Source organism: Polyodon spathula, chromosome 18 (assembly GCF_017654505.1).
Source record: "Polyodon spathula isolate WHYD16114869_AA chromosome 18, ASM1765450v1, whole genome shotgun sequence".
Classification (NCBI taxonomy): Eukaryota; Metazoa; Chordata; class Actinopteri; order Acipenseriformes; family Polyodontidae; genus Polyodon; species Polyodon spathula.
Genome location: NC_054551.1, coordinates 34,207,632 through 34,235,084, shown reverse-complemented (window position 1 = coordinate 34,235,084; position 27,453 = coordinate 34,207,632). Strand labels below are relative to the sequence as shown.

General features: G+C 41.2%; 1 pseudogene; it reads right to left on the bottom strand.

The window, feature by feature from the left end:
• The window catches only part of LOC121330740, a 65,544-nt pseudogene extending 39,534 nt beyond the window's left edge, over nucleotides 1–26,010 (bottom strand).
• Nucleotides 26,011–27,453: the final 1,443 nt, after the last annotated feature.

Sequence of the window (27,453 nt, the reverse complement as noted above, 5' to 3'; positions counted from 1 at the left end):
GCCTCTCTAAAAACGCTTATATGATTTGGCCTCCTCGTTGCTTGCTGAGTCATTGTTTCTTGTCTGGAACTTGACAGTCCTTCACAAAAGATCCCAAATACTAACCAATCCGCAGCTCCTGTTTTAAACTCCAGATTCTTTACCTATGAATCACAGAATTCCAGCCCGCTCTCTTAAATGTTCCTGCTGGCAATGATCTGGGAACATAGCTGGCTAGGGCTTTCTTTAGATTCTGCATCGGGGCTGTCACCCAGTTTCCAGGGAAGAGCAAGGGAGACACAAGGGATAAGAGGATGCTGACAAATCCCTCCAATAAATAAATCAATAAAAATATCAATAACTCGAAAAAAAAAAAAATTGAAGATTTTAAAAGGCCAGTGGCAAAATGTTATTTGGATAATTTAAAAAAAAACAAAAATACAATTTACTGAATAAATGATATAGAGTAATACCAACATGTATCATGTTGTGTATCCTTTTAGCCAATAAGAAGCAATGCAAAGTGCTGGTAACCTCTAAGGGGGCCTGAAACCTGAATATATATATATATATATATATATATATATATATATATATATATATATTATCTATATATTATTAATAGATATAATATATATATATATCAAACCTGTATAATTTTATACAGTCACTTGAATGACTTTTGCTATGGTTGCAAGCATCAAGAAGCATGTATACTCATGAAGCATGTAAGATGAACCTGAGCGTACAGCAGACCCCTCCTCATCACATTGCCTACAGCAGCTGGTTAGAGCTACCTTCACCCATGCACTCTCCTTGGTGGAGGTAATTATCACAGCTTGTCTTACTACTATAATCGAGTAAAGGTATTCTATTACTCCAGTCTTGCATGGCCTTCACTTGCCGCCTGTGTAACTGGATATTAAATTGAACATGCTCTTACTGTTTAACAAGGCACTGGGACTAGCCCATTCCACAGCTTGCTATCCGATGCTGGCCTGTGTATTGTGATTGTGGATGTTATCACACATCTGTATGATTCCCTCTTCACATCACGCGGTAGTGCCTTTACCAGGGAGACCCTCGGGGACCCCAGCATGACATTCTATGCAGTAAACAACACATAGCTTCAACAAGCTAGCAAAATAAAAAAAATAGTTCAACTCAGCCAGCTTTCTCTGCATAGGCTAGCCACTGGCTGTTTTCTGTTTTTATTATTAATATTATTAATGAAATGAGGGAATGTGTCTATGGAATACTGCAGATCACATTTCAATGTTTAGACATCTGTACACAGACACCTGAGTAAATATTACAACCCACTAACAAGTGTTGCTTCACATAAACACCCAGTCTATTGTTCAGCCCTTAGCCACAGGAATAAATAACATGTTGCTAGTAAATATTAATTATCAATCCTGCAGAGGGGTATGTTTGCCTGTTTTATGAATGGAGTCTTTACAGTAAAAACCTGGTTAAATTAGCATGTTTAAAAATAGTTGAGCTTAGTCATGTTCAGGTCACAAGAACCATCTCAGAGGCCCAACAAAATAACTGTTATTTTAAAAAGTGACCATATAAAATACAACATAAACCTATAATATTATTTCTTTACATATTTAATTTTTTTTGAAAGTGTAGATGTAGATTTTATAGCATTGAAATGTCTCACGTAATAAGTTAGTTTTTTTGTGTGTGTGTTTTTTTTTTTTTTTGAGGAGGGTTACTTAATTGATTTATTATTCCTGTTTTTTTATATATTTGTTACTGACCGAGATCGAAGAACGATTACGGAGAAGACTAATGTGGTGTCCTACACACATAACTCCCCTCAAAGATGTCAAAGTCTGGGACCCTAAGTGACAAATTTCAAGACCCAATAAAATAAAAGAAAAAAAGGAGAGTCTGTTTATATATATATATATATATATATATATATATATATATATATATATATATATATATTTAAGTTAAACATTTCAGGAGGGAGAAATCACCAAGCGTTGAAGACTTGTGGAGACAGCTCTCATTTGTTACCATCAATCTGCAGCTGTTCTGCGGTCGGACCTTGTTTACAGGACAGGCTGGAATGCTATTGGATCGGCCCGCGTCTCAGACACCCGACTCCCACAGTCCCTCACAGGCATTCCCAGGTCAATATGACAACACTGGCAATAAGCAATAACTGCCTACTAACATAACCCAGGCTCAGCTGAGATCCAGGCTAAAGGCATATCCCACTAAAGTTAAACTTACAAGAAACTTAAGTCAAGCAGACAAATGTTTCGGCTGGTACCTTCATAGTGAAGGCTTATAATTAGCTCACTGGTCATCATATACTGGCTGCAGTTTAGATATTTATAACATGGATTCCTGTCCAAGGCTGGCCAACTAAAATGAAACCATAGTTCAACAGCCAGGCTAGGGAACACTTATTTATGCTATGACTGCCTGGAACATAGAAGAATGAAAACAACAAAAACAATACAGTATATCATAGAGCTGATGAGTTGAAAGGTCACAGCATCATGAGACCCCCGAGAATGAGGAAATCTAATACAGAATGTGCACTCAGCTGCTGTGTGAACTGGAGCTAAAGAATGGAGAAAGAATGATTGGAAATGTCACAAATAGTCAAGGAAGGGTTATGCATTTAGTTTAGGTGTTGTTTTGGTGCATGCCATAACAAAACAAGTTTATAAGACTTAGAACCTTAGAAATCTTGTTTTTTACAGCCAGTAAACCCTAATCCAAATCTATTTTTTTCTTCTCCCTATTCGGTTTAGGAATTTCCCCTCTCTGCTTTCAGCTGTGCCAGTGGCAGTTAAGTACTTTTTCTCTCTGTGGTGCATTAGGGCTGAATACCATGATGAGTCCTGTGGGAGAAGGCTATGGATCCAGACAGGAGTGAAATTCAGCCCGATCGATGGAAAAGGTCACGAGTAACGTGAGTCGATGTAGGCTGGCAGGCACGTATCCCAACCTCTGTGATTCAGCATCCACAGCTCCCAGGGCAGATAATGGAGCAGAGCGTGAGTGTGGTGTGAAACTCACTCCTTCCAGATACTAAGAGCTGCACCCTCCACTGCAACCCCCACTGCACCCTCCACTGCACCCTGCACTGCACCCTCCACTGCACTCCCCACTGCACCCCCCACTGCACCCTCCACTGCACCCCCCACTGCACTCCCCACTGCACCCCCCACTGCACTCCCCACTGCACCCCCCACTGCACTCCCCACTGCACCCCCCACTGCACCCCCCACTCCCCACTGCACCCTCCACTGCACCCTCCACTGCACCCTCCACTTCACTCCCCACTGCACCCCCCACTGCACCCCCCACTGCACCCCCCACTGCACTCCCCACTGCACTGCACTCCCCACTGCACCCCCCACTGCACTCCCCACTGCGCCTTCCACTGCACTCCCCACTGCACCCCCCACTGAACAGGGACAGTAGATGAGAGAGTGTAGTCTGCATGGGGCTGTGGAATTCAACACTGCTTTAACCCTAACGCTGATCAGAGTGTCATGAAAGCCCAGCAGCTCTCCCACCACCACCTGCGTCATTTCGACTGAAGAAAATAAATAAAATAAATAAATACATACACATTTTTGTCTGAACATTTAAAAAGTATGCAATGGTCTGTTTAAAATCAGTCTGTGGTGGGGGTGGGACTTTTGGGGTTTAAATGCTTCCCTCTGACTCGGGGGTCGCCTCTCCTTCTCCTCTCATTTTCCTTTACCTTCCTATAGAGGGGAATCTGAATTATTACTAACAGAAATCCACAGTGAAATGTTTCCAATTATTTGCTTCTAACGGGCTACAGTCTGGATTGAGGAGAGAAACATTTTTGACAAACGTCAGTGCAAGAAGAACCCAGACAGGAAAATCCTTTTAGTCAGCACCCCACGCAACTCCTGACTATTTAAACAAAAAACAGAAACTGGGTGAGGCTTGATTCCCTTGATAAAAAAATAAACTGCTTTGAACTTGTTTCTGTACCTTTCCAATGTTACTCTGTCTGTACCGAAACAAGGCAGCCAAAATATCCAGCAGGTAACGGGCATCATGTGTCTCAATACCGTCCAACACTTGGGTAGTGTACGCTGTGGCACCAAAAAAGACTCAGATATGTACCATGAGCTTTTAGTTGTATTCAGTATGGTCCTTCAAACTGTACTGACTGCACAGTACACAGTCCTGATTGAACCTGGTATTTAGTTCACCCTTATTTCAATCAACTATGTTCGATCTCCATCTGATTCTTCTGCATTGCATCTGGCATGGGATCATTCCTGTCTTGCTGTATTCCAAAAGAGTCCAGAAGTGACAGTCTGTGTCACTCAAACCCACAGCTGGCACATGAAAACTTGTACAACCAGAGAAATAGAGAAATGCAACCAAAAGAAAACTGTGACGCCACTGAGGCTCTGAAACAAATACTGCGGTCGTTTTTTGTTTTTTTGCAGCCCGCACGTGGCATTCTGTGCAATGAAAAGCAAGCTCGCCTCATTTCACATGCTTTTCTCTACTTGTTTGTGTAACTGAAAGCACTGTGTGTTTCTACAGGTGTAGCGCAAACATAACGTTAAACACGTAACCACAATGCCTCAGTGCAGCGAAACAAACGGCTCAGTCTACAAGACACGCGGTTCCACAAAAAAGTGTTGCATGCTAGACTATAAGGATATTTCTACAGGGAACAGCTCTGCATATTTCTCACAAGCGTTTTTGACCTTTCCTCCAATGCAGTGAAACGTTTTTGGGGGTTGACCACTTTTGAAAGGAACTTTTGAACCCATTTTGAGTTGGTTCTATATCCCTCTACCCTTGTTTCACAAACACATCTAGTTCTCTCCTTTATCCTTCGTCGCTTCGATGCCCTCACAGGTAACTATAAAATGTGAAGCACTCCTAATGTTACATGCTTTGTGCCTGTAGAGGGACTTTGCTTACAGGGATGCAATTTAATAAAGCTGCAAAAAAGGATAACTTTTAACATTGTATTCAGCTTGTATTAAGATTTGACTCTTATCATGGTAATTTGTTGTAACCATGTTTCTTTTAAGGGATTTAACATTTTATTGGCATTTTTCTACTTTTTAAGTCAATTACTAAGTTTAAGGGGAAATTAGATTCCTTCTTTAATTTCAAGAACCTGCCATACATCAATGCAAAGTCTTGATGATTTCAGTAATTAAAGAAAACAAAAGGCAGGTGTGCTTATGTTTTTGGAGCTGCAGGGATCATTTGTTTTAACAATGTTGATGCAAAGAGATGTTGTACATTGTTGCAGTTCGAACTCTAATAAATCCAGGTTAAAGGTACTAAAGTATATGCACTAATAACAGAGCTGTCAAAAATGATATGCAGGCTCCAATTCTTTCGGTTTATGATTTTGTATTTTAGTTGCATGACTATGTTTTATGATGTGGGGTGGACTGTTTGCTCTTTTAAGATTTTTCATGCTGAAACTTGCTGTTGCAGCCTTGCCAGGACGGTCTTAAAAATGAGACGCCATCTTAATGTTGCAATTCCAAGATTTAAAGAAAAAAATGAAGACAAACCCGAAAACAAGAGATTTGTGATTGAATCCACTCGCTAACGGGAATGAGGGTTAACCTAAAGAGCTTAGTGCGGAGCCCCAGTGATCAATAACATATTTAAGAAATTCAAAGTTATGACTTGTACTTTTGGATTGAAGCCGCTGATCAGAGAGGCCGACATTACCTGGCTAATGCCCAAGCCTGTGCAGCCGTTTTTAGACTACTGTAGTACCTCTGATTAAAATAAAAAATGAATTATTCAAATAAGGTACATATTACAAAATGAAAGAACTCTGTGCAGTGTTTGGTCTGGGCTAGATTCAGATCCAGGCCCTAGAGGTAAAGCATACAGTGCATGCCTTTCTCAGAGAGCAAACCGCCTGCACCACCCACTCCACAGAACATACTGTCCTGATTAATTGGTATGCTCTGTGCCAGTGCTGTCAGCAACACTGTTTTGGAATCCCTTCTTCTAAGGAGCTTATTAGATTAAAATATTTCCAGGCAAATCAGTATTCTGCTTAGTTTTAGGGCTAACGTTGTAAAAGTCAGCAGATGTTGAACATTAGTTTCCTATAAAAAAAGATGTATGAGATATTTATGCCAAAAAATGCTAGAAAATGTTTACTTAACTATTATTAAAAGTTTAAAAACAGAGTTCTGTAACAGGCTATGACAAAACAAAACTATAGCCATTATCCAGCTGCTAGTTACATATTATATATGCACCATCTATAGCACATATGCTGTTCATACCTACATACCACCTATAGAGCCATTACAGTTAGCTGGTTGATCTCAAAACTTCGGAATCGGGATCTCAATGATTCAGCATCAACAACGTGGCTAGTTAACCCATTCCAGACCCTTACCACTCCTTGTGTAAAGAAGTGCTGCCCTTTCAAGACTTCAATTAGGCTCCGCCTCCTAACCACATTGCCCCTCTACCTGTGTGAGGTGGTGGTTCTGAAGTTTCTAGTGGGAATTTAACCTGACCTGCTGAGCATGTGCTCCAGTGAGTCACCAGCAGACTCCTCCGATATTACTCTCACTTAACAGCTGGGACCATATCCCTGTGTACGTTCAGAAAGACACATAATTCAGGCGACAGGGTTAACTGCTTGCAACACCTCTCGTGTGTGTGAGTGTGTGGGGGCGGGCTGGTATTACTATCAATGTGTGGAGAAATTTGAGAAAATGTCCCCACAAAGATAATAACCACTTTGTAAAACACCTTTTTAAGAACTAAATATGACTTTAAAAAAAAAAAAAAAAAAGTGCCAATATATTTAGTTTGTTGTCGACTTTCACCCTGTGTGGAGTTTTGTCTGACTGAAGTTAGAAATAGTAAATAAAAATATAGTGAGAGTCAATGAGAATTCCTCACAAGTATAGGAATACAAACACTGAACAGACAGCCAGCGTCTAACTCTTTAAAGCATTATATTAACCTAATGGCTCGGTTTCTGCTATAACCCTGTAATTTCTAAAGCTTTCCGTCTGCCCTCCAGACCAGGCTTGCGGTGAGAAAGGAAAAGGTTGTGTGCCAGCCGGTTAGTGCAGAACACAAGCAGTGATTAAGAGCACGGACTGGTAGGACACAGCGTGCGGAGAGGCGTGAAACTCTTTCTGAAAGAATCTTCCAACACTGATAGCAACACCAAATGGGGAGGTGAGGCAGGGTATAAAAGCAGCTAGGGTTGGCTTGGAAATCACGCTAGTTAACCATAAACAACAGCTAATACTAAAGCAAGTACTATAACAGGCAACAACACACAAGCTCTCCTGATTAATAATGACTTGTAGCTTGAAACAGGCTCAAACTATGGCAATGCTTTATCTCACCTATATGTCAGCATTATTATGAAAACTAGTGACCGGATATTATTCGTTGATTCCCATCATTAATAATTTAAACAAAGCAGTCCCTGGGAGAGCATCCAGGAGCAGCCAAGAGAAACACAGCCTCTCCCTGAGCTCACTCTCCTGAAATAGAAAACATTGCCTGCTTCTCAAATTACACAGCAAGCTGCCCCGCTCCCTGAGCCAGGACTCACAATGGCGGGGGAGGGGTCTGTTAAGGAGGTCCACACATATAACTCAGTCATACCACCTTTGTTGACATTTCAACAAGAAATATGAAGTGATTCTTCAGAATTCCTATTAGGCATAACTTAATCTACTTCACTGCCCCCAAGGAGGCAAACATTTCTTTTAGCTCCGGATGAAGTGGAGTGCATGGGAGGACTAACGTAAAGTCTAGAGAACGTATAGGAAATTTCAAGTATTTGGTGAGTTCAAGGTTAGGCACTAAATTGAGCGAGGGTTATTTATTCCCTGAGAAATGGCCAACATCTCAAGACTCCCCCATCCTCAGTCCCTGCCCCTTGTACGTTCTGTTTTGCTTTTACAGGTTGTGCAATATGAGTTATCATTTAGAACTCATTAGGAGAAAGGGATCCTGCAATAGGCCTGGGTGCAGTTATACAGGTGGGCCAGTTGACACATTTCTCCTGTTTATACTTGCTTCAGCATCTCCTGTGTTTACCATGTTAACCAGTGCATGATTCCTTTACCTGGAGTAACTTGAAACTTGTAGTAACTGGAACCCAACACCCTGTACGGGCCCTGATTCTCACCAAGTGTAGCCCAGCACCTGACACTGACGGATTCCCAATGCAGGCATTCCCCCATGATGGTATCTCAGATGCTGTGCTCGTTTTTGTTTTGGTGGAAGCCTGACAAACAACCTTCATCTCTCTGCTGGTAACTCAACTCTGCCATGTTCTCAGCAAGGAGATACACAGACACCACAGCTGCAAGGAGAGGCTAACCAAAAAGAGATTCAGGACGCGGGGTGGGGGGCAAGATATAATAAAAAACAAACCAACACTGCATAAACTTATATAGAATAGTGTAGGTCACTTTAATCAAAATATACAACACCTGTATGATCAATGCTATTTCCCTGTTCTACGACGCTATTCACAAAACAGAAAGCGCCAAAAATTGTGTTAACACAAATGCCACGCCTTTGGCAAGTTTGACTGAATGTTGCCATGGAGCACGGAAATAACACAGTGATGCCTGGAATTGAATACCAAAGCCCTATCTGCTTAGAGATTTGAAAGCCTGGACCAGAACTGCTCGTGCACCAGCTCTATTTCAGGATTGACCACGGGGCAGATCGTTATTTCTCAATGAGTTCTTTGAAAACTGCTGAAGTCAACCTCTTCAAAATGCCTTCAGACTGTAATGATCAGGAGGAGAGCAGAAGGTCTCTATCCTCCGTCACAAGCAGCGCTCTTCTCAGACATTGATTCTGAGTCTATATCTCAGCAACCCACATCTGCAACACACACACACACACACACACACACACACACACACGCACGCACATGTGCACACAAACACGCACACACTCACAAGCACACACCGTTGCCTTGTTTCTGTGTTGGGTGAAAAATCATCCAGTAGAATCTCTCTGTACTTGAATCTATATGACTCAAACCAGATCGTCTGGATCCCATTTGTCTGGTGTAATAGTCAGTGTTGGGTGTTGTGAGCTATTTTTCCCATATCGAGCACACTCGGGTGCACTGCGCTCTATTTAACCACCAACAGCATATTGTCAACTCCACTTCTGTGGGAACCGGCCTATCTGAATCTATGAAGCTGTGTTTGGATGAACAACAACTGGCTTATCCAGCCTCACTGACAGGCCAACACACAGGGCCTCTTTCATATCAGCCAGCACCCAGCTCCCAACTTGAACCCGCAGGCACCCCTGCCTGACAGCGGTTTCATCCCTTCTTATCAAGGGGTCTTTGCTTTGTCAAATTAAGACACATTGTCAAGGATTAATGCGTCTCCTTAAGTTATAGATGACTTCATACTTGGCTTACCATCCAGGGCTTTTAGTGGCAGGCTGCCAATACTACATTTGCAGCTACTCCCACCCTCCCTCCCTCCCTCCCTCCCACTCTCCCGCTCATCCCCTCATGCACTTTGCAGCCATGATCTATGGCTTGTACTATAGCATCAGAGCAGCTACAAACAGCAAGTGTTAACTCTATCAGGGCCGAACAGAGCACAGCCATTAAAGACACAAGCACACTAATGGATTTGGTATAACAATTTAATTTAATTTGCTAATTTCTTTGAAAAGCAGTAGCTGGAAACAGACACACTGCAATTCCCAGGGTAACCCCGTCAAATACAACCCCAACCCCCCCCCCCTCCCCCATCGTGGCACTGCCCAGCATCTGTTGCATAGACATCAGCAAGTTCACTTGTCTGTAGCCCCAATGAATTCCGGTTTTGAGGACAGAACCTTTATTTGAATGTTTGGCTGTCCTGAAGAAATTCTCTGGGCTGTCTCAAAGTAAAAAAGCCTGGTATGTCACGTCATAAACAATAGATTCCTACAGCCATGCTCGTACCTTGGATTCTGCTCTTAACAGATCCTGCAGAACACTGTTTCATGTAGCCAGAATAAGCTGCAAGCAGGACCCACTCAATAGAAGAGAGGGTAACAGCTAGCTGATTGTAACAGAACCAATACAAAACATTACACAAGCACAGGACGAAAGCCCCAAGCCCCTACCTTGTAAGGGAACCTGTAGCTTTCCAGGACAGGAAGTCAGGGAGATCTAAAAAGTGGCCGGCTTTTTCCCAGCAGGACTCTTGCAGGTTCTGGGGAGAAGCATTGGCATTGGCAAACTAGGCCTTGATATGGGAAGAGGCTTTGTCAGTTGGTGAAGGGGGCATTTACTGTGGGCATGGTCTGATTATAGAGTCAAATAAGGTCATAATATTTTTGTCAGTACCCGTGCTGAAAATCCCAGAAACTTGTTGAACTGGATTGGAACACAGTTTGGATAGGTTTAAAAAAAAAACATTTAACCAATACATCCAACCCTTCATTGCTCATTGTTAGAATAGAATTTCTAACAGGGGCAGGGTTAGTAGACAGTGCCTTGATGATCTGCACTGAAGGCTGTAAATCTGTACTGTATTGTGTTGCACAGATGCTACCCTGACGTTTTAATATGCAGTGAAACCGTACTTAAAAAGCAACCTCACTAAAGAGGTCATCCTGCAATTAAGGCCATATTTTAACAACACCGATTCTACTGACTTCAATGTTAATAGACTTTCAATATAAAGGCCATCCCAACATTAACAGCACACTTTGTAGATCCCTTGACTGATAGTAGTGTGCCTGAAAGTACTGGTGTGTGTGGACTTGTTTCTTCACAGCGCACAAAGCTATAGGGCAAAAGACCCAGCTTGCAGTCTCATTGACACAATATCTATATTTAGAATGACTTAAATATCATTTTCGTGTTTATGCTGTATAAAGACTGCTGATGAAGAAGACACACTACTTAGACACTAAATATCTGAATGTGGTCTGAAGTGCCTAGCATTCCTGATAGGCTGTTGTGCACTAGCTTTTATTTGCAAAGTAGGTCAACACACCCTAAGGAAAGGGATTCTGGGTATGCCTCTTAATTGGCTTGTTTGGGTTCTTCATCGACTTTGTTACCTGCAGCAGGTACATTGCAGCCGGAATTCTCATCAACCCCGTTTAGAATATTTTATGTTTAAGTGTTCAGAAAAATATTGGGTAAAAAGGTAATAAATAAAACAGTATTTATTTTAATGCTTTAAAATGTAGGTCCGCAAGAGCACATGGCCAAACAAAACTGACCAAGGGAGGTGTAGTGAAAAAAAAAAAAACAGAACTATCATTGTGAAATACAGAATGCTTCTTGACAGAACTATCATTGTGAAATACAGAATGCTTCTTGACACAACTATGATAGTGAAATACAGAATGCTTCTTGACAGAACTATGATAGTGAAATACAGAATGCTTCTTGACAGAACTATGATAGTGAAATACAGAATGCTTCTTGACAGAACTATGATAGTGAAATACAGAATGCTTCTTGACAGAACTATGATAGTGAAATACAAAATGCTTCTTGACAGAACTATGAAAGTGAAATACAGAATGCTTCTTGACAGAACTATTATTGTGAAATACAGAATGCTTCTTGACAGAACTATCATTGTGAAATACAGAATGCTTCTTGACAGAACTATGATAGTGAAATACAGAATGCTTCTTGACAGAACTATGATAGTGAAATATAGAATGCTTCTTGACAGAACTACGATAGTGAAATATAGAATGCTTCTTGACAGAACTACGATAGTGAAATATAGAATGCTTCTTGACAGAACTATGATAGTGAAATACGGAATGTTTCTTGACTTGTTATGAAGTAAGTTTCAATTTCAAATTACTAACATCTGTCGCTTAGATCCTTTGGCTGAAAGGAGGCATCTGTTTAACAGAGGAAAAGGAGGCTGTCTGTTAATCTTCTGATGCCCTTGTAGCTTGCAGCGAGGTTAGAGGTGACGTTCCAATTGGACATTTCAAATTGGGTAAGAAAACAAGTGAAACTGATAGACAGTTCAAAAAGAAAATTTTAATTATAAGGTAAGAAGCTTACAGGGTGCTGACCCTCAATCAGAACTCCCACCATAACCACACATTCATGTTTTATTTATTACTATTCCAACTTTGAGAATTGTTTGCTTCAATTAATTTTTTTTCTTCTAAATAGGGATTTTTTTCTTCTATACGCTAAATAGCATATAACGTTTCCCAATTGGTCCTAAAACGACTCCCTTATGTTCCCTCAATACCATGCCACGCAGCATGAAGGGGGAGGGGGGGGAACAGAAGTGAAGTTTTAAGTTAGAGTTAACTCTTAAATGCCAATAAAACATTAATTTTATCTGACAATCTTAACAAAACTCCACATCACAGAGATTAATAGCAGCAGTATGCGTACCACACATTTTTTTTTTTGCAAACTTCACACCTGTAATGTTGAAAGTCTCCTACATGAACTAGATGAGCTGCCACATAATCATTTTCATAACGGCTTCAGAGTGAAGATAACACATAAGAAAACACAAAGCTCTTGAGATTGCAAAATGTTTGTGAGTGTGAAACTAGAACTGCACCTGACAGACGTGCTGGCTGTACGAATCTGCTCTCACCAGTATTTAAATAAATTTGCGCCAGGCAGCTGGAAAATCACTCTGGCTTTGTGAAAAAGGTTTTGCAGTTTTGACCATGCTTTCCTCATGGTTATACACTATGCATTTACCATAGTTTACCCTGGTTTGCCATGTTTATTAATATGCTTTACCATACCTCTCTGGGCTTTACAATGCTCACCTATTCTTTACCCTGCTTTATTACCTTTGCTATGCTTTCACTACTGTAAACATTTATAAGGGGAAGGATGGACGATGGGAAGTGTGTTTGTGATTGTGTGAGTGGCGGCCTCACTGTACTGTCACAAGGAAAGTTTTTCAAAATAGGGACATACTTCTTTTAACCACTCTAACTTGGGCGGCTGCATTTCGGGAGACATCACCCCACCCACATACTGCAGGACCCTCTGCCTCGTCCAGCTGAGCCGCTCTGCCTGACCAAACGCCCGGTGATCCATCCACAGGATAACGTTCCTGTCCTTCTCGCCTGAAAGGAAAGGGAAACACACGACCGACTGGGTTTGGAAACCATCAGATTCACAGCAGGAACTCCTTCTCCCAAACTAGATGTGGTCGACCACTATTATTTCTCTTTTGGTTTTACACACTTTGTTTTTTTGTTTTTTTTTACACTTTTGAAAATGTGGTTATGCTAACAAGAGGCAAGAAATGAAAGGTTGGTTACAACACCTTTACGCAGTGCAATAAAATCAGAAACACCCAGAATACTTTTATTTTTCAGAGTATTTTATATATACATACACACACACACACACACACACACACATATATATATATTTACAGTATATATACATCATACACCTCACCTAATCACAACTTTTCCTCAAAGTTTTTGCTACGGATAATACAGTAGATTTTAGGGTCAGCGCACAGTCTGTATGCACTGATAAGAGGTGTCTGGGACTACAGGAAAAATGCTCCTGCTCTTTTTTGTATGGTTTTGCCCAAGGTTGTGTTTCACGTTAGTTCAGCTCTGCTAACGACAACCTGCATAGCCAACAAAGGGAGTGCACTACCCTACAGCTCTTCAAGGGAGTGCACCACCCCATAGCCTTTCAAACACAGCACAGGCCAAGCCAGCTGAGCCCCTCTCCTTCCAAACCCGCTGCGACAGGGTGCCACTGTTGAGCACTCGTCAATAAAATCAATGCAAACACAAAACTAATAAAACCTTGGAAAATCGCTACCACTGGCTCATTGCAATCTTCTCTCTGCAAGTCACAAGAAGGAGAATACCTGCTTTCCCTTCAAAAAGCTTTTCAATTTTCCTACTATACCCACTGGCAGATTACACCCATTTTCCAGTTGTGAGTCAGAGCAACTCTGCTTGGCACTGACCTAGTGGTGTGTATACTGTGGATTTGACATAGCAAATGATTTTTTTTTTTTTTTTTTTTTTTTTAAATACAGTAAAGATTAATGAATAGCTGATTAGTCAATGATCCCACAATACGAGTTCAGTAATTTTATTGAATTCTAACGTATTTTAATTTCCAGAAATATTATTTATTATTCACAACCATATTTCTGATTACTGTTTTCCTTAGTATTTTTTTTATTTATTTATTTTACTTAACGTTATTGACCTCTGCTTGTGTCCCTCTGACTCACAACACACTCACTGACCCGAGGACCTCATGGAAGGCTCAAGCACAACAGATACAGAATCACTCAAGGGTTTCACACAGTAGTGCAGAGAAATCGAAACTTACTATGCTTTGAGTGTTTGTTACGTTACAGAAGGAAGATCATACTAGCAAAGGTGAACTTATCATTATAAATTAGACAGCTTTTTCATTAGACTTTAGACTGTATCCAAATCACTTTCAGTAAAGTGAGCAACACTTTTTAAATGAAACAATCTTTAGTGATACTGGAGAAGAATGTGTTCAATTGATGATACTGGAGCAAGATGTAGCTGCTGAATCAAAGCTTCTCGTTTACAAGGGGTTCCTACCCGATTAAAGAACTTGAGTTTAATAAAACACTGGACAGTCATCGTTCTTATCCTGCACATTGTTTATTAAAACTCCACAACTGTTTGCCTGTTTTTATGTTAAAACTAAGGGGAGAGGATGGGGATCCCCCATGAAAAATTGGGGGGTGTCCCCAGTTTCAAATACCAAATACCTACCTGTCATAACAAACACCAAAACATCCCAGCTCCACTGTGTAACCCTTTCTGTCATAATCAACACCAAAACATACCGGCTCCACTGTGCAACCCTTACTGTCATAACCAGCACCAAAACATCCCGGCTCCACTGTGCAACCCTTACTGTCATAATCAACACCAAAACATCCCGGCTCCACTGTGCAATCCTTACTGTCATAACCAACACCAAAACATCCCGGCTCCACTGTGCAACCCTTACTGTCATAACCAACACCAAAACATCCCGGCTCCACTGTGCAACCCTTACTGTCATAATCAACACCAAAACATCCCGGCTCCACTGTGCAACCCTTACTGTCATAATCAACACCAAAACATCCCGGCTCCACTGTGCAACCCTTACTGTCATAACCAACACCAAAACATCCCGGCTCCACTGTGCAACCCTTACTGTCATAACCAACACCAAAACATCCCGGCTCCACTGTGCAACCCTTACTGTCATAACCAACACCAAAACATCCCGGCTCCACTGTGCAACCCTTACTGTCATAATCAACACCAAAACATCCCGGCTCCACTGTGCAACCCTTACTGTCATAATCAACACCAAAACATCCCAGCTCCACTGTGTAACCCTTTCTGTCATAATCAACACCAAAACATACCGGCTCCACTGTGCAACCCTTACTGTCATAACCAGCACCAAAACATCCCGGCTCCACTGTGCAACCCTTACTGTCATAATCAACACCAAAACATCCCGGCTCCACTGTGCAACCCTTACTGTCATAACCAACACCAAAACATCCCGGCTCCACTGTGCAACCCTTACTGTCATAACCAACACCAAAACATCCCGGCTCCACTGGGCAACCCTTACTGTCATAATCAACACCAAAACATCCCGGCTCCACTGTGCAACCCTTACTGTCATAATCAACACCAAAACATCCCGGCTCCACTGTGCAACCCTTACTGTCATAGCCTAGACCAAAACATCCTGGCTCCACTGTGTAACCTTTACTGTCATAACCAACACCAAAACATCCCGGCTCCACTGTGCAATCCTTACTGTAATAATCAACACCAAAACATCCCGGCTCCACTGTGCAACCCTTACTGTCATAATCAACACCAAAACATCTCGGCTCCACTGTGCAATCCTTACTGTCATAACCAACACCAAAACATCCTGGCTCCACTGTGCAACCCTTACTGTCATAACCAACACCAAAACATCCCAGCTCCACTGTGCAACCCTTACTGTCATAACCAACACCAAAACATCCCGGCTCCACTGTGCAACCCTTACTGTCATAACCAACACCAAAACATCCCGGCTCCACTGTGCAACCCTTACTGTCATAACCAACACCAAAACATCCCAGCTCCACTGTGCAACCCTTACTGTCATAACCAACACCAAAACATCCCGGCTCCACTGTGCAATCCTTACTGTCATAACCAACACCAAAACATCCTGGCTCCACTGTGCAACCCTTACTGTCATAACCAACACCAAAACATCCCGGCTCCACTGTGCAACCCTTACTGTCATAATCAACACCAAAACATCCCGGCTCCACTGTGCAACCCTTACTGTCATAATCAACACCAAAACATCCCGGCTCCACTGTGCAACCCTTACTGTCATAATCAACACCAAAACATCCCGGCTCCACTGTGCAACCCTTACTGTCATAACCAACACCCAAACATCCCGGCTCCACTGTGCAACCCTTATTGTCATAACCAACACCAAAACATCCCGGCTCCACTGTGCAACCCTTACTGTCATAATCAACACCAAAACATCCTGGCTCCACTGTGCAACCCTTACTGTCATAACCAACACCAAAACATCCCGGCTCCACTGTGCAACCCTTACTGTGATAATCAACACCAAAACATCCCGGCTCCACTGTGCAACCCTTACTGTCATAACCAACACCCAGACATCCCGGCTCCACTGTGCAACCCTTACTATCAGTATGCTACATTTATAATTAGAGTAAGTTATCATAACAATATAATTAAATAGAAAATTTAAATACCAGGTAGATGCCATTTAACAACGCTCCAAAATCTTTTACAAAGCAGCCTGTCCTGAAATGAGGACAGTGGAACTTAATGGATTAAGGCTGGAAATGACTGCACCTCTATGGCCTCTGAAGAGCTTTCAAATATGGCTATATGTAAGTGCAGCTGGAACACCAGAGTGTAACCATTACCAAGCACTCTGGCCACGCTCTTCCCCCAACAGATGTAAGAGATACCAGATGTTGTTCAATTTCTTACCAATACATTTCTTCCTTACATCTAAATGAGAAGAAGAATACATTAGTGAAGATAACTGGAGTATTAATACCTAAACCAAGCTACTCTAAGTTTCCTTAAATTCCCACAGGAACCTTATCAGGGACTCTATCTTTGTACAGTGAAGTCTTAAATCTCCATCTCAATCTTCACATACCATTACTGTTCACTGGCAGCGGCTGGAAACTCTTATCGAGAACCACAAGGGAACAAGTGGCATCAAAACCAATCCCTCGAATCCAGCTATGGTCTACTCCTTGGGTCACCCTCTGCAAGACACAAGCACAGCACTATCAAAAGCAGTCTGAGATGTCATACAGGACCATGCTTCCTGTGGAGTTATTGGTAAAACATTTTACATGAACATGTGTTGGATTAAGGCTGTTAGATTCAGTGGGATTGAAATGGAATACATTGGATTATTACATGTAAACAGGAATACAGTTCAAATTATTTTTTTCAGCGGGTACTTTATTAATACCACTATATAGACAGTGGTGCCGTAATTAAAAAGCCTTAAAAGATACATGTTTAACTTTGTGATGAATAAAGCAAGAAAATGTTTTCAAGGCTGTTTGATAACCATTCTGCAGAGTTTGCACATTCTCTGGGGAAGTAGCAATAAACAACACAAGTGGAAGCAGTTTAAAACACTGTCTGAATTGTCTCTTCAATAGCTATAGCTCTTTTTCATCAAATACCATTTCGATGTGGTCAAAATGTGTCGTTATTTGTCTCTCACTAGCTATCCACCCAAATACCTGGTTAGTTCAATAAGACTGCAATATACTAGATGGCGTCAAAGGGGTGGGGGGGGGGGGGGGGGGGGGGGGGGGGGGGGGTTGTTTTTTGCCACAATCTATCTTTAACTGCACCAAGGTCAAGTGCTTAAAGATTCAACTGTTGAAAAAGTTATTTAATTTAAAAAACAATGACCTATCAATGGAAACCAGTGTAAATAAAATAAACATTAATGGAATTGATTTGAAAAGATCAGTTTGGACAAACCAAAACAGAAGCACCAACATTGAGAGATACTGTGTTACTGTCTATTATAAACACTGGGGTCTATTTATATACAATAAACAGAGAGAGATACTGTGTTACTGTCTATTATAAAGACTGGGGTCTATTTATATACAATAAACAGAGAGAGAGATACTGTGTTACTGTCTATTATAAACACTGGGGTCTATTTATATACAATAAACAGAGAGAGATACTGTGTTACTGTCTATTATAAACACTGGGGTCTATTTATATACAATAAACATTGAGAGATACTGTGTTACTGTCTATTATAAGCACTGGGGTCTATTTATATACAATAAACGTTGAGAGATACTGTGTTACTGTCTATTATAAACACTGGGGTCTATTTATATACAATAAACAGAGAGAGAGAGATACTGTGTTACTGTCTATTATAAACACTGGGGTCTATTTATATACAATAAACAGAGAGAGATACTGTGTTACTGTCTATTATAAACACTGGGGTCTATTTATATACAATAAACATTGAGAGATACTGTGTTACTGTCTATTATAAACACTGGGGTCTATTTATATACAATAAACATTGAGAGATACTGTGTTACTGTCTATTATAAACACTGGGGTCTATTTATATACAATAAATAGAGAGAGACTTAAATAGCGCTGTCCTTTAACTCTATATTAATCCTGCAGGAGTGCCTCCTCAGGTGATGAGGCCAGCAAGGGGGTTCACCATTGGCATACTGTTTAATACAAAAAGAAGAAGCAATGTTAAAGCTACAGAACTAGACTAACTAAGCATAGCAGGTGCTTAATGTACAACAGTTTGGAAATCAGGGGGATTCTTGTCCGGTAGTTGACCTTGACAAGAAGGTCAGACCAAGGTGCTACAGCACTTTACAGACAAGGTCAACTACCGACAAGGTAATGCCTGAGTTGTAGTGCGGTTATAAACCAACAAACAGTGGCTCTGCTACTTGCAATTGCATTTTCACATTTTTCAAAGTTTGCTTTCCTTCTGTTTGTGTTTTCTAAGGGTATTCGACTTTGTTTCCCGCTTTACTACTGGACACTGTCAAACTGCACCCCTGAACCCACTTTCATTTTTGACTAAACAAAACCATCTTACACATTCACTTATTAAATTAGCTTCGTGAAATACTAATAGTTTACTTTAGTTATGAGACTGAACGTGTGTTCTCCCCTTACTGGTAGAGACAGTCGGCTTCCAAAAACAATAAACTACATATCCCGGCATCACCTGCGCTGCGCCCCTTCACATAACAATTTATTTTTATAGCAACTACTGTAGCTTCAGTTCAACAGTGCATGTGAAAATAAAACTGTACATTGCTAAGGCGACACATAATTGTGCTTTTCTAAAATTAAACATAATAATAATAATAATACAGTCACACAAACTACACATATGTTTAGTGTACTTTTTTAGAGTAGACAACTTTCTGGCCAGAGCGCCTGCGGAAAGATCATCTTTCCGCACTGTGTTTGTTGACCGCTGTTTAAAATGCAGTGTATGCAGTCCTCACAAGCGTGGTCACTAATGCATTTATTTTAAAACATGCCGTACCAGGTGAACTTAATACACTATGATAATAGAAACCGAGTCCAGCAATCTAAAACTTTACAATGCTACCCGCAAGCGAGCACCTTGTACCAGTACGGAACGCTCAGCGGATCAGAATTAACACCAACACCGAGGACTCAGTAACGTGCCAGTCTGTACTATTGTGCGCACTGAAACACTGTGCAGCTATACTTACTTTCTTAAAAATTAAACTTTTTTTTTTTCTAACCTCGATATGTAAAGACATTACGTTTTTAATTTAAAATAATTAAACAATAAAAAATAAAACATCTTGAACTTCAGTAATTTTGATCCTCCTCACTGGGATTTCCATATAAGGAGGGGAGTACACTTGGTCTGAATGCGGACACCTTTTATCTTTTGATTCAAACCCTCAAAGGACTGAAAACTAAACAAGTCTCTTGTTTTGTTTAATTAAGGGTGTGTTTTTCTTGGTTGAAATCAGTACAATGTAAATGACACAATCACATTTTTATGGACTGCAGTGTTCTGAGAAGCAATTCTTCAAGATGTGTGCTATTAACTGTGCACTACCACTGGATCGTACGCTATTGTGCTTCAACAGTAATGCTTTTTCACACCCTGTATGGAATGCCTAGTTCTGAACCGCATCCGTTACCATGCTTAGCTTAGCCACCCCATATTATCCTGTTTTTAAAGCCAGCCTCACAAGCCAGAATTGTTCATATAGTTCATTGTGTTGCCGGATGTGGAGGGGGGAGGGAGAGGGGGGGGTGTATAAGACATGGAATCTAGTTACATAAATAAAGTAGCTTTTCACATTAAAAAATAAATCTTGTGCATTAAAGGGTTAACCTTGATACCAAGTGATCAATAATGGGAGGTTAAAATCATATAAATCATAGGTCAAAAGCTCATCTTTATGATAATAAAACAATTACAATTTCTCAAGAAGACATTGAGAAAGACTTCCAGCCATAACCTTGGTCTAAGAATCTTTCATGTTGAGCTTGCTGTGTTGCGATGGTTAATAATACACATGTTTTTGCTTGAGAAGTCATATGTTACTGTAAGTGCGAATTTAGGGTTTCCAATCTTAGAGGAAAATCTGCAGAAAACTGGCAGCTCACTGTGAACTTGTTGTCATGCACCCTGTACATCCAGCACGACTCACGCAGCCAGAATCCAGCCCGTCTGCATCACGCACTTCAGCGATTGTACTGCTTCCAAGTCAGCAACCTCAAGGGAACAGATTGGACCTCCCGTCCATCCACTCTGACGCACATCCCTTATAAACCAGGCGAGGGGCTTTTCTGGGATTTGAAGCCAAGTATTCCCTACAAAACTAATCCAACACAGATATCCTACTACTAACATCATATTCAATTGCCTGGTTGCTGTTGGTGCCAAAACTAATCATTCTTTTGGAATTAAAAAAAAATATAAAAATCTTATCTTCCCTCATTCTGAATGTTTCCAATCACTGGTGGTAAGGGTTTTTTTTCCCTTCTTTGTGGTGGGAAATTGTGTGTGTGTGTGTGTTTTATTTTTGGGGTTGCTTTTATTTTTACATCAGTAAGCACTTTTGCAAGTTCCATTATTTTTAGGGTAAGCAAGTTTATTGTTGTATTTGGCTACATGCCTGGTTATGGAAGTAAGGCTCTCTGTCTAGGAAAACAATGCTGGAGGAAGTTTCAGCTGCTACTGGCTTTTATTCCAAAGCCTAAATAAAAAGTAAGAGCTGGATGTCTTTGAAAGAGTCTTTGAAAGCTGACTTTAGATGTTGCCACAGACTGGGCAAGGGTTTTGGCCACTGTTTTTGATAAATGACTCTGGAAGTATCTATGTGCCTTCAGGGAAGTTAGGGGAGGAACCCTACATGAAAGGCATCACTTTGACAGTGTTCCATCTGTAATTTGCACAAGTCATAGATTCAGAAGTCATGGATAAAGACTACGCAGCAACCTAATTCAAGCATTCAAAATTCTAAAAGGTATTGACAATGTCGACCCAAGGGACTTTTTTGACCAGAAAAAAAGAAACAAAGACCAGGGGTCACAAATGGAGATTAGACAAAGGGGCATTCAAAACAGAAAATAGGAGGCACTTTTATACACAGAGAATCATGAGGGTCTGGAATCAACTCCCCAGTAATGTTGTTGAAGCTGACACCCTGGGGTCCTTCAAAAAGCTGCTTGATGAGATTCTGGGATCAATAAGCTACTAACAACCAAACTAGCAAGATGGGCTGAATGGCCTCCTCTCGTCTGTAACCTCTCTTATGTTCTTATGTTCTAATTATTAACCTTTGTTATCTTACCCATCTTGACTAAAGTGGCTTACAACAAGGAGGTGCAACTGTAATATATATATTGGTATATATATATATATATATATATATATATATATATATTACAAAAGACAAGGCAAGGCGTGCCATTGAATCATGAACCATGAAGGGGCGGTACACAAGCATTGCTGCTTCTCCTTGTTTGTGCTGCTCAAGTAGCTGATAACAGATGCCTTTTGTAATCAATTCACATCTCAGCCCATTGAATTGAATGGAAAGTCCAGGGATACACGAACCACAAACCATAGGGATCAAAGGCAAACGTCTTACTGTTCAATGAAAGAGCAAGCGCTGTCGAGAGGTAAGCACGGGTCTTATCTGTCAGTATTATTAACAGATAAGCTGCTAGGAGGAGACTCATTACACTTTCACAAACTCCTCAGGTGCCACTGTGACAATATACCAGTTTATGTGCTATACCCTTTTACATTTTCCCTTAAAAAGATTGCACCTGACCCCTCTTTAACTCATATCTGAAATAGATAGATAGATAGATAGATAGATAGATAGATAGATAGATAGATAGATAGATAGATAGATGTGAAATTGTCATAGAAGTGAATGGAAAACAAGGCTCTTCAATGTACTGTAGTACCAGATATCATGTTTATAAATTAAAATACATGTGTTTCTTTCAAAACTGCACACTTGTGACCTACATTGCGAATGCAAGTGCCGGTTTATGGACCTGTTTTGCTAGCTGTAACCACTTTAACAAATTAAAAAAGAATTCCTACAGCGATGCCATGTCAATGTCCTTGGAAAGTGGGTTATAAAGGGCAACATTAAACGGCTGTCAGGATAATTGGATTCCAGATCCAAGCTGCCTGTCTGCAAGCTAATTAAAAATAAAATTCCCAGCCACAAATTTCTATTTTCATGTATTTATTGAATCCAGCTTTCATTTTGATGTACAGCTGCACAGATTGACACCTCGTTCCAGTGTGCTGTGCATCGTGCACGATCACACACACAACGGTGTGCAGCTCAAGAACACCTCAGGACCTGTCATTTATACCCTTAATATACACGCCTGCATGAAAACCACTTTGTGCTTTAATTAGACATCTTAAACAACTTCTAAAAAATCCCATGCATTTTACCATATGAGGCTATGTGTTCCTTTTCTCTTAGTATTTTAAATAATTGCATGTGTGGCCTATTAAACCAACAATTACGTTAGACAAGCACAAATTTACCAATTTTGACAATTTTCCCAGATTTTCAGTGGTTTGATTTCATTTACACAATAAATCAAAACTACAGAAGCAATGGGGTGCTCTAATACATGTGCACACTGCTGAACTACAGAAGCAATGGGGTGTTCTAATACATGTGCACACTGCTGAACTACAGAAGCAATGGGGTGTTCTAATACATGTGCACACTGCTGAACTACAGAAGCAATGGGGTGATGTAATACATGTGCACACTGCTGAACTACAGAAGCAATGGGGTGCTCTAATACATGTGCACACTGCTGAACTACAGAAGCAATGGGGTGTTCTAATACATGTGCACACTGCTGAACTACAGAAGCAATGGGGTGTTCTAATACATGTGCACACTGCTGAACTACAGAAGCAATGGGGTGCTCTAATACATGTGCACACTGCTGAACTACAGAAGCAATGGGGTGTTGTAATACATGTGCACACTGCTGAACTACAGAAGCAATGGGGTGCTCTAATACATGTGCACACTGCTGAACTACAGAAGCAATGGGGTGTTCTAATACATGTGCACACTGCTGAACTACAGAAGCAATGGGGTGTTCTAATACATGTGCACACTGCTGAACTACAGAAGCAATGGGGTGTTCTAATACATGTGCACACTGCTGAACTACAGAAGCAATGGGGTGTTCTAATACATGTACACACTGCTGAACTACAGAAGCAATGGGGTGTTCTAATACATGTGCACACTGCTGAACTACAGAAGCAATGGGGTGTTCTAATACATGTGCACACTGCTGAACTACAGAAGCAATGGGGTGTTCTAATACATGTGCACACTGCTGAACTACAGAAGCAATGGGGTGTTCTAATACATGTGCACACTGCTGAACTACAGAAGCAATGGGGTGTTCTAATACATGTGCACACTGCTGAACTACAGAAGCAATGGGGTGCTCTAATACATGTGCACACTGCTGAACTACAGAAGCAATGGGGTGCTCTAATACATGTGCACACTGCTGAACTACAGAAGCAATGGGGTGTTCTAATACATGTGCACACTGCTGAACTACAGAAGCAATGGGGTGCTCTAATACATGTGCACACTGCTGAACTACAGAAGCAATGGGGTGTTCTAATACATGTGCACACTGCTGAACTACAGAAGCAATGGGGTGTTCTAATACATGTGCACACTGCTGAACTACAGAAGCAATGGGGTGCTCTAATACATGTGCACACTGCTGAACTACAGAAGCAATGGGGTGCTCTAATACATGTGCACACTGCTGAACTACAGAAGCAATGGGGTGTTCTAATACATGTGCACACTGCTGAACTACAGAAGCAATGGGGTGTTCTAATACATGTGCACACTGCTGAACTACAGAAGCAATGGGGTGTTCTAATACATGTGCACACTGCTGAACTACAGAAGCAATGGGGTGCTCTAATACATGTGCACACTGCTGAACTACAGAAGCAATGGGGTGCTCTAATACATGTGCACACTGCTGAACTACAGAAGCAATGGGGTGTTCTAATACATGTGCACACTGCTGAACTACAGAAGCAATGGGGTGCTCTAATACATGTGCACACTGCTGAACTACAGAAGCAATGGGGTGCTCTAATACATGTGCACACTGCTGAACTACAGAAGCAATGGGGTGTTCTAATACATGTGCACACTGCTGAACTACAGAAGCAATGGGGTGCTCTAATACATGTGCACACTGCTGAACTACAGAAGCAATGGGGTGCTCTAATACATGTGCACACTGCTGAACTACAGAAGCAATGGGGTGCTCTAATACATGTGCACACTGCTGAACTACAGAAGCAATGGGGTGCTCTAATACATGTGCACACTGCTGAACTACAGAAGCAATGGGGTGTTCTAATACATGTGCACACTGCTGAACTACAGAAGCAATGGGGTGCTCTAATACATGTGCACACTGCTGAACTACAGAAGCAATGGGGTGCTCTAATACATGTGCACACTGCTGAACTACAGAAGCAATGGGGTGCTCTAATACACGTGCACACTGCTGAACTACAGAAGCAATGGGGTGTTCTAATACATGTGCACACTGCTGAACTACAGAAGCAATGGGGTGCTCTAATACACATGCACACTGCTGAACTACAGAAGCAATGGGGTGTTGTAATACATGTGCACACTGCTGAACTACAGAAGCAATGGGGACAATATCTGAATAACCTTGCTCTTATAGTATATTTACTTATTTGATGCTTTCAGAAAATGCCTCCTGAAGGTAAAATTAAAAAGTGAATTTCCTTGACCTGCTCAGGCAGGCCGTTTAAATGAGACAGGTTTTAATTACCCTGCCTTGGAGAGCAGACAGCTTGAGTGCACCACTCCAGACACACACGCACTGTCTCCACTGTGCAGTCAGAAGGTGCTGCCAATTTGAAGGCAGCTCTTGTGGTTGATTTATTTCATGTCTATTTCTCCGGTCTTCCCCTGAGAAAACACGAGCTGTGTATCAAGATAGGATTATTTTCTGTCATCCTTTTATTTTTAACCATTGTGTGTGGTTTGGAGGGGGTAGGGGGTCTTTCCTAGTTCATACAGCCAATATATCAATTAACCTCCCTATTTAAGCCTTGGGTCGAACACTGATTCCCTGTCTTGCTTTCTGAGTTTTCTACCTTCCTCCCCTCCTCCTCCAAATCACAGCGTCAACTCTGCAACAGTCTCCCTCTGGGGACAAGGGACATTCACTTCCAAAACTTAGGCCCAGGCGAGCTGGCCTCACCCTCCGAGAGGAAGGGTCTCCGAGAGCCAGACAGTTCTCCCCGAGGGCAGCATACATGGTCCCAGCCTTGGAGGCTGATTGGTTTGGTCTCTCCTCTGAGAGGGCAGCTCTCCCAGAGCCAGGGGGAAAACCTGTATTCTTTACTAACCACTTGCTTTCATCAATGCCACTGGGCCCTTCTTTGCATGTTCATTTCCTTCTCTCTTATAGAATTTCTGTTGCCCGCATGGCTCTGTCTCGGAGGTCTGGCCATGCTGATCTCCCGAAGAGTAGGCCTTCCTTGTTATTTGGGATGATTTCTAGTCTTCTTAGATGTATACGCTGTCCTTCTGTTCATTTTCCCCTTGGGGGAAGTAATGCTTGCTTTCAGCCTTGGGGAAAGCATGCTGTCTTCCTAAAGTCACAAGCACATAATTCCTATTTCATGTCCCAGGGCTTACTTCTCGCAGCCCTCGCTCCTGTCCTGTGAATGAGCTGTAAGAATCGCTCACCACATGAGCAGTACATGTATTTATTTTTAAATCTTTTTTTATTCCGGTCATATGTTCAAAATAGTGATGCATTGTAGTGATGTCACTGTATTGTAGTGATGTCACTGTATTATAGTGATGTTATGGTATTGTATTATTATTTGCATTCACATGGTATTCGATTACCCAAACAGTTAAGATAATAGATGTTTGACTATATTTGCATTATTTCTATTGCTGTGTAAATGTATCTCATGTTGACACTTGATTGCATCCACACGGTCAATATCTGATGCAACCCTGCAGTAATGGTATTAAAGATGACTACATCTGGTGTGCCAATGATGAGTCAGCACAATGGCTGAGGCTTGAACAGCTCAGATTGCAGGTTAAATCCTGCAGTCCGGGGAGTGCCATGCATCTGCCACCCAACTATGAAGAGAGATAGGAAGGACGTGTAGTCATTGTCTTACTGGAACCACATTCACCATGAACCAAGAGTAACAAGTAGTTGCCTACAGTACAACAATTTAAGATGAAATTAAAAACAAATTTTAAAAAATGAATAAATAATAAAATAAAATGACTTTTTAGAGTCATTGGCTCTGAAATTGTGATATGCCTTAATAGTGTATGCAATGTATGTATGTATTACTAATATATGTGATAAAGGTTAAAAAATTGATGTTTCTGGGTGTGTTATGCATTGTTATATTGAAATACGTAATATTGCAAGTCTTTGTGAATTTTGTTTAAAACTACAGTATGTCAGTTCAGGCGATGCTGTATTCAAAGGTGCATTTTGAGTTAACTGTGACTTTATTCAATGTATACGCCTTGTACAGCAGACATGCTAATGAAGAGATCCCAGCCTTTTCTTTGCCTCGTCCTTGAGGTCTGCTCAGAGTAATGAACAACACTTAGCTAATGTGGCCTTGACACCCTTCCAATTCCCAAAGACATCAATAAAAACCAGACTGCTTCAGCCCTATAAAATATTCTCAGCTGTAAAAACTCAATTGCTTCTTAA